This window comes from Crocodylus siamensis, chromosome 15 (assembly GCF_052110815.1).
Source record: "Crocodylus siamensis isolate JL-2025a chromosome 15, ASM5211081v1, whole genome shotgun sequence".
In the NCBI taxonomy this organism is placed as follows: domain Eukaryota; kingdom Metazoa; phylum Chordata; order Crocodylia; family Crocodylidae; genus Crocodylus; species Crocodylus siamensis.
Genome location: NC_143409.1, coordinates 39,265,977 through 39,279,962, shown reverse-complemented (window position 1 = coordinate 39,279,962; position 13,986 = coordinate 39,265,977).

The following is a 13,986-nucleotide window of genomic DNA, read 5'->3' as shown; positions in this document are numbered from 1 at the left end:
CACTACCCCTGTGTATCACTGTCGTAACCACTATACAACACCATCTGTCACGCCTAAAGATTCCCGTAAATGAACTATAGCTACAAGCTAATGCCCACCATGCTATATCTATCGTTAGTGACACACTCTGTTTTCCTGTTCCTAGTTATTACACCTGTCCTTATCTCTTCGTCTTTATCTAATTCACCTAACACTGTACTGCAACTTTTATCCCTATGGGCCAATGCAACTGGAGAAGAAGAAGAGGGACGGGGATTAACCGCCTGTTTAAAAATTCCCATGTCCGTCCAAGATCCAGTCCTCACTCTTTACCCAGAACCATTTAATCTATCCAATTGGTTCTCTCAAATCTCTCTAAGTTCAAAAACTTCCATACATGTTTTCCTAAGTGAAAATTCCAGTTCTATCAATTATTCTTGGCCACAAAATTTTACACTTGCTAGTTTGTCCTCTGAACCAATTGAAATGAAATGTTTTCTTAACAAAACCCCATATGCTTGTTCAGCTATCCCATGGGGAATTCACCCTAATGATAACGATTGGTCCCGACCAGACCAGTCACTAACATGGAATCCTCGTTTAGTTACTCCACCATGGCACCTTGATCTCACACCACATGGTCGAGCTGCCATATCCGTAGTTACCTTATCCCCTCTTATCCAGCCGACACCTTTAGTGAAATGGAGTAATTCTTTAGCTGTAAATTTATCTCAACCAGGTCCCTTCGGAAATGAATCCTGGTTCGGATTCTATTATCCCACGTTACGAGCAATATTGTTAAACACTGCTTGCCATGGCGTCACACTCCCAATAAAACAGCCCGGCCCCCCAGAACGAACAAGACACGCTTTTCCCTTTCCTAAACAGTGTTCAAAGTTATTCACTCCAGCACCAATAGGCCTTGCCTGGGCCTGTTCTAATGGAAAAGTATATACAGCTTTACCTGCCACCCTTAGCGCCGTACAATGTTTTCTTGCATCACTTTTATTCTGCCCACCTTTAAAAGCATCTACTGCCAACCCACCAAGCCTTTCTATAAAACACAGAGAAACTAGATCACATGCGCCAGTATGGAGTTCCCTAACCCATGGAGAAAAAATAACTCAAACTGTTAGTTGGGCCACCGAAAGTCTATTTGTTTGGGGAGTCGGTATAACAAAAACCCGCATTGCCCTAGCCCAATTGGCTAAAGAGTTAGAATTATTAGCGAACCACACAGCTGATAGTCTTTCCCTCTTTAATCAACAGTTACAAGCCACCTCCCAAATGACTATCCAAAACCGCTTTGCGTTAGATGCCTTATTACTCCAACATGGTGGCCTATGTCAATACCTCAACCTATCTAATGACCTATGTTGCATCGCAATTCCAAATGTTTCCATTCCACTTAACCAACAAGTTAATAGTATTCGCAAAATAGCTACCCATGTCAACGGCATCGCTGGTGTTGGTAACAGTCTACTTTCTCAAGTCTTTAATGCGCTAGGTTTTAATATTTCATCTTGGCTATCTAACCTACTTTCAGCACTCCTCTTAGTATTTGTACCTATTATTATTTTCTTTTGTATTTGTTCTTGTATTATGAAGTATATCCAAAATCGTATAAACTCTGTAAGTGCCTTTGTCTATACCAAACTTTCTAATGAACCTAACGAAGAAAAGGAACTATTCACCATCAACCCGTTTTTAAATGAGACCACCACATAAATGTTTCACTGCCCCATGGCACGGGGGCATGTAACTATCTTATAGTTTTTAGCGAAGACTTTATATTATTTTCCCTTTTCTGTATAACTGCCGCGCGGCACTCTCACATTTATGTAACCTTGAAGTCTTGACTGTTAATCAAAATGAACGCTTTGTACTTTTCTCCACTGGCATTAAGCTACACATGCGCATTCTGTAAATTTCATTTCTTATCTGGAAGTGTCGTTTCTGCAGAAATGAAACTTATGTAGAAAATCTGCCTAGCAATAATTATGTAAAAGTAAATTATCCTATCTCTATATTATAGTTAGTGTCATAGAGGCAGTCCAACAAACATCTATAAAAGAGGCAAAAAAGCAGGAAGCAGCAGAGACGACAACTGGAAAACTGTGGGCCTGATCACCCCGCAGACCGGTTCTCAGCCTCCCCACCTGGGCGTATCCCAGCGAAGATAAAGGCCTCAGAAATCCAACAACTGACAACGATTCACCATGTTATAGTATTGCATTGTATTTCCCATTCATGAGCTGTTGACCAGTTCTGGGACTACGGAGCCAGCAGCTGCTGGCTCTGGAACCCCGTGAACCAACAGACCCCTTTAGTATCCAGCATACTGTAACTGAAGAAACATTGGAGACTCCACTTCTCGACTGCCTCTCATCATAGCTTAGACAGCATACCTACGCTCGCTATACTTGTATTTACTGCAACTTTGTTCCAACTGGCCTCCCCTCTTACTTGTAAGAGGGTGAGGCCAGGTGAGTGAATAAAATCTTTTTATTTTACTCTATATCTACTCTGTAATAACTTTTACTACTAACATTCCATCTCAATGAGCCGTTGACCAGTTCTGGGACTTAAGGAGCCGGCAGCCGCACCTAGCGTTGGACTAGCTCCACTGTTGGAACGCAAGGGCTGGCTCTGGAACCTCGTGAACCAACGGACACCCTATAGATTAAGAGACACTAACTACTTACTCTAAGTCATCTACTTGTGCCAACTCGGCGAACCTCGAGGGCAGCTAAAAGCTACCTCAATTCCGCCCCACAAGCCGCGCGCTCGCACAACTCCGCAAAGCCCACGGCTCCCCTAAGTGGTGCCGGAGCCTCTAGCCCGGCATTTCACCACATTGAGAACCATTTAAATTGCCCTGGTCTTGTTTTTGTGACAGTAGTGTCCCAATAGTCATGAGCCCTGATACCAGGTTCACAATCCTACCAGTCTTCCAAAGGTTTGGTTTTGGCACATACTTGCCTACTGACTGCTCCAGTCCATCACCATTCTTCCCAACATTAGCACTGAAGTCCCCCATTGCCAGGGTGACAGCACAGTCAGTTCCATTATAGGACTGATTCTTGATTGCATCAGTGTCACCATCCTTTGGCACATACTATTGCATTCATTGTGATTTTCATACAGCTGGTTTGAAACGTAGCTCAGAGCAATTATCTATTAATGGGCTCCAGAGCAAGATTTGTGCTTTCAGACTTGTGATAAATGCTACACTCTGGAGTGTGGTAACTACCTTGCATCCCTGACAACCCTGTGGCTTTGCTTTCATATTTCTAAATCACTGTTTAGCAGTTTCTATCCATCTACATTTGCTTACTTCAAGGTTTTTGAGATTATATTTGACAATTATTTTATCACTCACAAACTTCTTGATTTAATGTTCCAGAAACATAATTTTTAGTTTGTTTTACTGTAAGGAAAAAACTTTTCAGAGTTCTGGACTCCTGACAGCTTTAGCCAGTATTGTCATTTCCACCCAGACTGAGACCCAGACAGTAGTTGCCAGCTAGAGTCTTGCTTTTGCACTCAGTCATACCAATCACCAAATTTGGATCTAGGAAGGAATGTTTCCCATAGATCAGATTAGCAAGGATTATGGGGGATTTTGTCTTTTCAGCATGGAACCTGGTGCTTTTCCCAGGATATCCTGAGCATACATATTAACCATAGTAATACCAGGGGCATTGGCAGTGCCCTAATCTCCCTTGCTTTTACCTATGTAATGTTATAAAGCACTAGCAAATTGCCCATCAAAAATGGTGGGGGTGGGTGGGAAGCGGGTAGCAGGAATGGAGCCTAGCATTCAGCCCTGCACCCCCGTTCCCTCCCCCCCACACTAGTCCAGCCCTGCCCCCTTCAGGCCTGATTCTGTCCCCCCCGCAGCTTTGGGTCCAGCCCCACTGCTTTCCCTGGTGGCTGCTGCTGCACCCATGCCACGGCCGTTCCACACCTGTGGGTCCAGCCGTGGCCACGGGCCCGAGGTGGGCAGTGGCTGCAGGCCCAGCAGCATTGGTGGATGCAAGCCTGGTGGTAGGTGTGGACTCAGCGGTGGCTGCAGGCGTAGGCCTGGCACAACGGCTGTGGGCATAGGGTGGCAGCTGTGGGGTGGTGGCCACAGCTGTCAGTAACACCCCCTGCCCTCCCCCCACCTCCTCTCCCTGCCGGCTCTTGGGGGGGTGCTCTGGCCCCTGGCTCCAAGGAGCAGATCACAAGGGTGAGGCCTCTGTTATGGCAGGGCTCCGGACCCCACCATCCCCCGAGACAGCCAATCAGAGTGCAAATAAAGCATTACGGACAGACAGACAGACAGACAGACAGACAGACTAAGGCTTTTATAAGATTAGAATTCTTAGTGTTTCAAGTGTTGTGCTTTGTGCTTGCATCAGAGGGTTTGAAGTGGTGATTTAGGATTATAAAATCAAAGGAAAGTAAGGCTGCAAGGGACTTCACAAGGTCATCTAATCCAGTGTTTCTCAAGCCATGGTACACATACCCCTGGGGGTATGTGAGACATGGGCAGGGGGGATAGGGGTGCTGTGTTTTGGTCTTTGCCTGCTCAGGCCGGAAACTCTGGCTGCTGCCTCTCCTGCCGTGTCCAAAGTGCTGGGGCTTTCACTCCCCAGCGTCAGTGTGTCGGGGAATAGGGTTGGAGGCCCCACCCAAGGTGCTTTTCCCCAGGCTGCAGTGGAAAAAGTGGGCCTTGGGTCATGGTGGTGAAACCAGAAATGCCACGGTGTGACTTCTGGTTTTGCTTTTGCCACATCAATCAGCAGGGGGTACATAAGGTATCAAAGGTTGAGAACCACTGATCTAAGCCAGGCCCCTTCTCAAGGCAGGATTATCCCTGACTAAACCATCCCAGTCAAATGCCTAACTAACCCAGACTCAATGGCCTGGAAGCCCCCAGCTTCTCTCCACTCCCATGTTCCTGTGCTCCATGACTTTGCTCTGTTGTCTTCCTGGAATGTCTTTCTTCCTATGTTCCTCTAATTTGCCATATTCATGAGGATGATAAGAAGTGGGACTTAAAGGGACCTTATGCAGTCATGTAGACCAGGATAAGTTGTTGGCTTGTTATTCTATAACCAGCCTGGAAGAACAAAGGACTGCTTTTGTCTTAAAACATTGATCTTGGTAGTCCTACCATGAGTTAAAAGTCTTTCTCATGGTCATTGGCACACCTACATTTACTGCTATGTCAAGGTACAGATGCCATAAAAGGAAGCCAGAGGTAACTTGAGAGAGAGCTCAGATACAGTCTCACCCCAAGAATACACTGCTCAGCCAGTGAGCAGTAAGGAACGTACACAGTTCTGCTATTTAGGTGTGCCAGTAGGTCTGCATAAGTCATCTAAATCTACTCTGGTGCATTCACATTCATTCATTGAGTCATTTACCCTCTGGTACCTTATGCTTTTGGGCATTCTCCTGGCTACAACATGGCAGGGCAGAGTCCTCTGGGTGTTTTACCCTTTGCTTAACTTCCCTTTTCCTTTCTGAGGAAATTTCTTCACAAAGGTGTTGCCCTCAGTTGTTTGAGAATCTGAAAAGCCCTGATAATGCTGTGACTCCTTTATACAATACTTCCTCAGTACTCACCAACCCTCATGACTTCTCCATGCAGGAAAGTTATACAGATATCACCCAAGAACTGAATCAACCCTGTTTATTATATAGGCCTCACCCTCTGTGTAGACCCTCATATTCTGCTGTGTGAGAGACCGTTTTTCAGTTTAAAGCAGTGTTTCCCAACCTTTTGGTTCCGGTGACACAGTTACTGGGCCTCTCCTATCCTGCAGCACACCAGCTAAATGCGGAGTGGGTTGGGGTGCTGAACACAGTGTGCAGATGCCATGAGCCCCCCTCTCCCCTCCATGTATCTGCCCGGCCATGGAAGCCGTGGCACACTGGTTGGGAAACACTGGTTTAGAGGATGGGGCTTGGGGATGGGTGCAAGCTAAACACAGAAAAGTCCCTCTTGTCCCCAAATAAGAGGCTCTACACGAGGTGGGATTACACCAACATAAAGATACCTGTAGGAATATGCCAATCTACCTGGCAATACTTCCCTGTATAGATAAATCACTGCAGCTGAGCCCCTGGGACATATGCAGTGCCCTGGGTTCTTCACTGCAGTCAAGTTCTTTATTTGCAAGCAATGGCAGCTTAAGGGCTATCACCTGTGAGAAGCCAGGCTTCCTTGTCCATCCTACTCACCTACCAGCAGATTTTTCTCTTTTCTGTATTTATTTAAGCACTATAGACAAGAGGCTTCCCACTTCCTCGCAGGAGAATGGTATAGTTTCATAGTTTTGTAGTTAGTAGGGTCGGAAGGGACCTGAGCAGATCATCAAGTCCGACCCCTGCCATGGCAGGAGAGGACTGGGGTCAAACAACCCCAGCAAGGTGATTGTCAAGCCTTGTCTTAAAGACCCCCAGGGTAGGAGCCAGCACCACTTCGCTTGGAAGTTGTCTCCAGATCCTAGCCGCCCTGACATTGAAGTAGTGCCTCCTGATGTCTAGTCTGAATTTACCCTCTGCCAGCTTGTGACGTTATTCCTGGTCACTCCTGGCAGTGCTCGGGGGAACAGGGACTCCCCCAGTGCCTGCTGGTCCCCTCTGACTACTTTGTAACAAGCCATTAGATCCCCCCTCAGCTCTCTTTTGTGGAGGCTGAACAGGTTCAGGTCCCATAGCCTCTCTTCGTAGGGCTTGCCCTGCTGCCCCCTGATCATGAGAGTGGCTCTCCTCTGGACCCTCTCCATGTTGTCCACATCCCTCCTGAAGTGCAGCACCCAGAACTGGATGCAGTACTCCAGCTGTGGCCTGACCAGTGCCGCATAGAAGGGGAGGATCACCTCCTTGGACCTGCTCGAGATGCATCTGTGAATACATGACAAGGTGCAGTTGGCCTTCCTGACTGCCTCCCCACACTGCTGGCCCATGTTCAGTTTGGCATCAATGATGACTCCAGGATCCTTTTCTGCCTCTGCACTGACGAGAAGGGAGTTCCCCAGCCTGTAGGTATGGTGTCGGTTGTTCCTCCCCAGGTGTATCACCTTGCACTTGTTGGTGTTGAATCCCATCCTATTCTCATCTGCCCGCCTCTGTGATCTGTCTAGGTCCGATTGTAACCTGTTCCTCAGAGCTGTCCTCCAGAAGCATTTTCCTGATACTCAGCTGAGTTTCCCAGAATCATAGGCCACTTGCACACATGTAGGGAAGCTATAAATCCAGTGCGTCAGAGCAGACTTATTAATCGGGTCTGCTGGAGCACAAAAATTCATGTGCTTCAGCAGCTTCCAGCGTCATGTGTATCAGTGTCCACACACTGACAAATGGTGGTGTGGCACTTTGAACTGAAGTTTGTTGAATGAGCTTTAGTTCAAAATGCCCCACCACCAGTTTTCCAGCATGGGGATGCTGATACACATGATAATTGGGCATTTTTAATTAGCACAGCTCACTAATTAAAGTACCCGCTCCCTGCCTCCCAGACCCTATTTATAAATGCCCATAGGGTTGGAAGAGACCACAGGGGTCATTTAGTCCAGTTTACTTTTCCCTAGTCTCATCCCATGACTATGGTTTACACTGTACCTCTTGTCAGCCTCCTAACTAATTCTTATCCTCTCTTGCTGCTGTCCCGGAAATACACATAAACCTCTGTCATTGCCCTGGTGTACACACAACAGCATTATGGCTATTACTATATCAGTGCACATCAAATGGTAGAACTCTCCCATATGGGGGTGTGATTCTAGTGGTAGAAATGTGTTTGTACAGTGATTAAATCAGTATGTGGACCAAAACCAAGTAAACTATACATATTTGACTCTTTTACTTACTCTTAATAAATCCCCCATCCTTTAATCATTTTATTGCCAGTTTGCAGCCCAAGCTCATATCAGCTAATTGGACTGCAATAGAAAGTTGTTGGGTTCTTTCTATTTACTTAACAATCCATAACCACTATGTGTCACCTTCTTACACACCTGCCTCTGAGGAGGTCTCTTCTACTCCACAGCAATGGTCTAGATTATTTAATGGAGCAGAGTATGTTTGTACAGGTCCCATTTCATGTTGTTCTCTTGACCATTGGTTTGACCTTCCTAAGTATTCCTCCAAAGTCTCTTGCTATCTTTATAGCTATGAGCATCACCGAACAGTATCCTCTAGGAATGTGACCAAACCTGCTGATGCTGCCTTCCAGATATCACATTTGCACTCCAGATCAGGATCTTGTCGTTTAGAGAACTGTTCTATACATTTCAGTTTCTTTTGATCAGATGTGTTGATATCAAACCTCTTGGTCTCTGCATTTCCTTTGGCCATAAAGTATTTTTCCTAAAGCTTCTGATATAGTTACTATGCCTTGTTTTGCTTCACCTGCTAGCTGTAAATGCCAATGTCATAGAATCATAGAATCAATGGGTCGGAAGGGACCTAGACAGATCATCTAGTCCAACCCCCCGCCATGGGCAGGAAGGAGCACTGGGGGCGGCTGGGGTCATAAGACCCCAGCCAGGTACCTTGGAAGCAGTCCTTATGCACTGTTGTTTGCAAAGCATCCACTCTGGTTGACCCACTTTTTCCAGTGTCACACGTTTCAGAATGTATCTGATAGGCCCCAGTGTATCTCCATCTATCATAGATATGTGACCAGACATCTGTGTTATAAGGGACCGTGCAATATTCCCCCCAGCTCTTGCTGAAGTAAGTTGCTGCCTTCCATGAGTCACAAAGAAGAATTAAAACAGTAAAAACTTTCTTCTGGCATCACATTAAGAGTTCCATGTAAAGAGCTGCCTAGTGAGCCATTGTGGGGTACTGTGAGTTTTATGGGTTCTGTGCACTACACTGTTTTAGAGGCCTGGTACTGTAGCATCATAGGAAAGCAGGGCTGAAAGGTACCTCAGGTGGTCATGTAGTCCAGCCTGTTGCTCAAAACAGGAACATCCTTGTCTAACCCAACCTGGCCAATGGCAGTGATTCCACAACCTCTCTAGGAGATCTGTTCTCAGGCTAAACCTAAGTTAGAAAGCTTTTCCTAATATCAAACCTTAATTTCCCCTGTTGCAACTAAAGCCTATTAGCTCTTGTTCTACCTCATGTGGGTACAGAGGAAAGTCAATCAGCACAACTAACTTACACACAGATGTTACACGCAGTTACATTCTATGTGACAGGAAGATTCAATCTCATTCATATGAGTCCAGAGGAGAGCCACGCGCATGATCAGAGGTCAGGAAAACAGATCTTATGATGATAGGCTGAGAGACATGGGACTCTTTAGCCTGGAAAAGCGTAGGCTCAGGGGTGATCTGATGGCCACCTATAAGTTTATCAGGGGTGAACACCAGGATCTGGGGGAACGTTTGTTCACCAGAGCACCCCAAGGGATGACGAGGTCGAACGGTCACAAACTCCTGCAAGACCGTTTCAGGCTGGACATAAGGAAGAATTTCTTTACTGTCCGAGCCCCCAAGGTCTGGAACAGTCTGCCAGCAGAGGTGGTTCAAGCACCTACATTGAACCTTCAAGAGTAAATTGGATGTTTATCTTGCTGGGATCCTATGACCCCAGCTGACTTCCTGCCCTTTGGGCAGGGGGCTGGACTCGATGATCTCCCGAGGTCCCTTCCAGCCCTGATGTCTATGAAATCTATGAAATCTATGAAATATGCTTAAGGAAGGTTTTCTGGTATTAAAGTCTTACACAACTCAAGATGTCATTTGTAATTGCACCCATCAAGTACTCTTGGCCTCCTGCAAACAGTTGAGAACAATAAACCACAAACAAAGCATGTCAGAACTGACTTCCTAGAAACTGTCACTCCCAAATATACTACAGTTCAGCAGACACAGTAAGTCCCACCTCAAACCACATCTCTACATTCATGGCCTAAATAAAGAGGAAGAAAATTCTAGATTCCTGGAGCAAGAATATTCTGATATTAGATACATCCTATTGGAAGAAGGCACAGACACTGTGAAGTGGAATATATAAAGGCAACCAACCTTACCCCTGAAGCTATAGACTGCTGCTTTGCAGCCATGATGTCTCCCCTCTCTCCATTACTAGCTCTTATTTTGCTGAACATGCACACTTCCTTGTTGTTTGACAATCGTGTTAGAGCTATTAATGCACATACAGAGATCTCTTATGGTATTTGAATTCTAAGATACTGTTGGAGCATTTTTAAAACTAATGACACTCAGGGTAAACCATGAATACCAAGAGGTTAACAAAGCATTTTAGTTTCTAGTATTATATTCCACTTGTCTAACCCAAGATACTGTGCCCCTTCTTCCTATTTGGTTTTATCCCAGCAAGATAGGAATAAACCAAACACCCTCCATTCTACCCTGCAATTTAAAGACAGTAGACATGACTCCAAACATCACACCCTCTAACTAGACAGCCAGAAACCGCCTTTCTGTACCACCTCCATAATCTCATCCTAGCTGCTATAATTTTCTTTCCTAAGTAAGCCAGCTGTGGAGCTGTCTTTCATTCTCTGGCTGCTGAGGATGGTCCTCTCCAATATCCATCTGCTCTAAGAGGCAGAGCAATTCTTGTTATCTCCTAGCAATCTACTGGGGGAGGATGGAGCTGGGCTTCTGACTGCTGCTTTTTAGAGAGTGCTGCAGGCATAACTACTCCTAAATCATTTCTGACCAATGTTTATCCAACATCTTCTTGAACACTTCCAATGACAGAGCTTCCACAGTTTCCCTGGGGAGTCTGTTCCACTGCCTTCCTGTTCGAATCATAGAAAGTTAGCATTGCAAGGGACCTCAGGTGGTCATCTAGTTCAACCCCTGCTCAGAGTAGGACCATCCCCACCTAGATCATCCCAGACAAGGCTTTGTCTAGCTGGGTCTTAAAAACCTCCCAGGACGGAACTTCCACCACCTCCCTGCTAATGTGTTCCTTGCTTTATTACCCCCCTAGTGAGAACAGTCTTCCTAATATCTAACCTAAACTTCCCTTGCTGTAGCTTGAATCTTGAACCTTCCTCATTGTTCTAACAGTGAAGAAGGTTTTCCTAATATCCAGTCTAAGCCTACTCTGCTTCAACTTCAACCCACTGGTATGTGTACAGGTCTCTGCAGCAACAGAAAAAAAAGTATTCTCTCTCTTCTTTATACCAACCTTTCAGATATTTGAAGGCTGCTATCCTGTTCCCTCTTAAGCACCTCCTCTGAAAGCTAAACATGCCTATTTCTTTTAACCTCTTCTCATAAAGCTTGCCTTCCAAGTCCTTTAATGGTAGTGTAAAAAGTGAAGTTGTAGCCATCCAGAGGTTATGTGACAAGCAAGAAAGAAATCCTAAGAAATCCTTGCCTCTCTCACAAGCCCTTTAATATCATTTTTGTCGCCTGCCTCTGGACCCTCTCCAATTTCTCCATGCCCTTTTTAAGATGCGGAGCCCAAAACTGCACACGGTACTCTAGATGAGGTCTAAACAGTGCCAAGGAAAGAGGTACTGTCACCTTCCATGTCTTACACCTAATACTCCTATTGATGCAGTCTAAAATTGCTTTTCTTTTTTTTTGCAGATGCATCATACTACAGACTCATATTGAGTCTGAGTGGATCATAGACTCCTAGGGTATCTTTACATATCCTCCAAGAGCCACTCAAATTAAAGAACCCATGGTGTAATGTGTATTCAGCATCCCATGCTTCAAAATGGCGGCAGGGGAGCTTTAACTAAAGCTTGCTTGACGAGCTTTAGTTAAAGCACCCCGCTGTCATTTTGAAGCATGGAGATGCTGAGCACACGTAATGCAGAGGCTGCTGGAGCATGCTAATTAATTAATTGAGTCTGCTCCAACATGTGCTAATTAGCACATATCAGAGCAAATGTCCAGCACATCTATAGGTGCTCCTAGATCCTTCTTAATATGTAGGCCATAGATACGGTCAGTGGCTGACAGACAACACTGACAGGTGCACACCACAAACCAGCAAAAACCTACATTATAGATAATATATGCTTAAGATTGTATACAATCAATAAGCTTGCATTTAAGTCACAAGCAATAGCTTTGCAAAGTAGAATAAGAATCTGTTTATCAAGACCACTAATACTAGGCCAAATATGAATAACTGCTTTTTGAGAAAGTGCTTAATAGCAGCTAAAAGAAAGAACTGATGTTTTGCCTTTTGACAAGAATTGAGTTGTATGTAGTGTGCTAGAATCCTATTGAAATAATAATTTGCCTTTGTTAACGTGTTATCTGTTTTGGCCATTTTCAAGAGACTTATGCCAAACTGCAGAAGTGTGGCTAAGGGCCTGTTCTAGAGTGAACCTTTGTGGATATTAAAGAGGTTATTACCTGGCCTAATCAGCAAACTAGAAGGAACAAAAGATGGCAAGAAGCATTCCTAGGTGGTAAGAGAAAGACATAAGAAAGTCTTTTTCCCAGAATCATACTTTTCAAAAGCACACAGATCTGTCATTGCAGGATCTGGAGCCACTCGGGGAATTGAGGCAGAAACCACAGTCAGGATGGGTGAACAGACTCTGAAAACAAACTGGGTCAGGAAGCCAGAGGTCAATCCAGGAGTAGGATCTAGAAGCAAGCTTAAGTCAAGAAGCCAGGAGATCAAGCAGAGAGTGGAGTCAAGGAGCAACTCAGAGGGAACAGCAAAGCAATCTTAGGTCAAGTCAAATCCTGTTGCCCAGACACTTCTGGCTCAGAAATTTATAGGAGGGAAGTGGAGGGTTAGTTGACCCTGGCCAGCCACTCCCATGACAGGGAGCAGGGACACTCCCATGAGCAGAAGATTAGGTCCTGCTGGAAGTGTCAGGCCCACCATGTCCAGTCTAAATGTTTAGCCTTAGGGTGGCAAGCTAAGATGAGTGGCTGTGTTGGCCATGTTGAAGCCCCAGGTTTGAGGCTGTCCCCTCACATGACCCTAGCTAATTGGCATCTTTCAAATTTGCAGAAAAACTAGCTTAGTCAAATTCCCAAAGTTCCAGTGGAACAAAGAAATCCAAGTACCTCTAATCCAAATGCTTATTAAAATAAGCTTTGCATAAATAATGCATGTAAAGGGGTGGGGGGAAGATAGGGATTTGGGGAATATCTCAGCAAATTCAAGACAAGCTGAAGCTAGCTTGCATTCCAGCTTCCTCTTCCCTAGCCAATATAGGTGAGAATCTGTATTGTGCTGTTGCAGGCAGCCAGATAAGCAGAGACACATGCTTATTCTTATGCTTTGGGGGGTAATCAATAAAAGACCCTTCTCTTGCCTCTTTATCTGACTTTGGTGGTGGTAGTGCCTTACCCGCTAAGAGGGAATGGAGGGGCAATGGGAAATATAATTCTAATTGTCCCTTAATTCTGTGTCTAAGTTTGCAAAAAGTCCTGGTCATAGATGGGCTGTAGTTATTGTCTCTCAAAAGACCAAGTAGTACATGGATTTCTGGTAGCACGTAGTTCTGCCATCCAGCCATTTATCACCCACTTTGTATTTGTGTTTTTAATTATTCTTTCTGAGGTGTAACGCCTTGCATTTCACAGAATTGGTCTCCATCCTGTTGGCTGTGGCCCAGCTTTCGAGAGTCTTCTGAAATGCATTCCTGTCCTCCAGTATGTTTTGTAGTCCTTTCCAGTTTTATATCATATGCAAATTTGCTCAAGAAGTTCCCCACTCAAACTATTTTTCCAATCATCCTTCGAACCTTGATAAATTATCAGCTCTTACAGCTTCCTGTGTCAATGAATTCCACAAGTTAATTACACACAGTTGGGAAAAGAATTTCCTTTTGTGCATTTGAAACCCACTAACTAATAATTTCATTGTGTATCCCCTATTTCTAGCATTGTGAAGGGAAGTGAGGGCATCTACACATACATTAATGTGCTTTAGTTAGTGCACATTGAATCTAGTATGACTAGGAAAATGCGCATTAGTCTGTCTTAATGCATATTAACTAAAGAACATGGTTTTTTAGTAATGCTTAGTGCT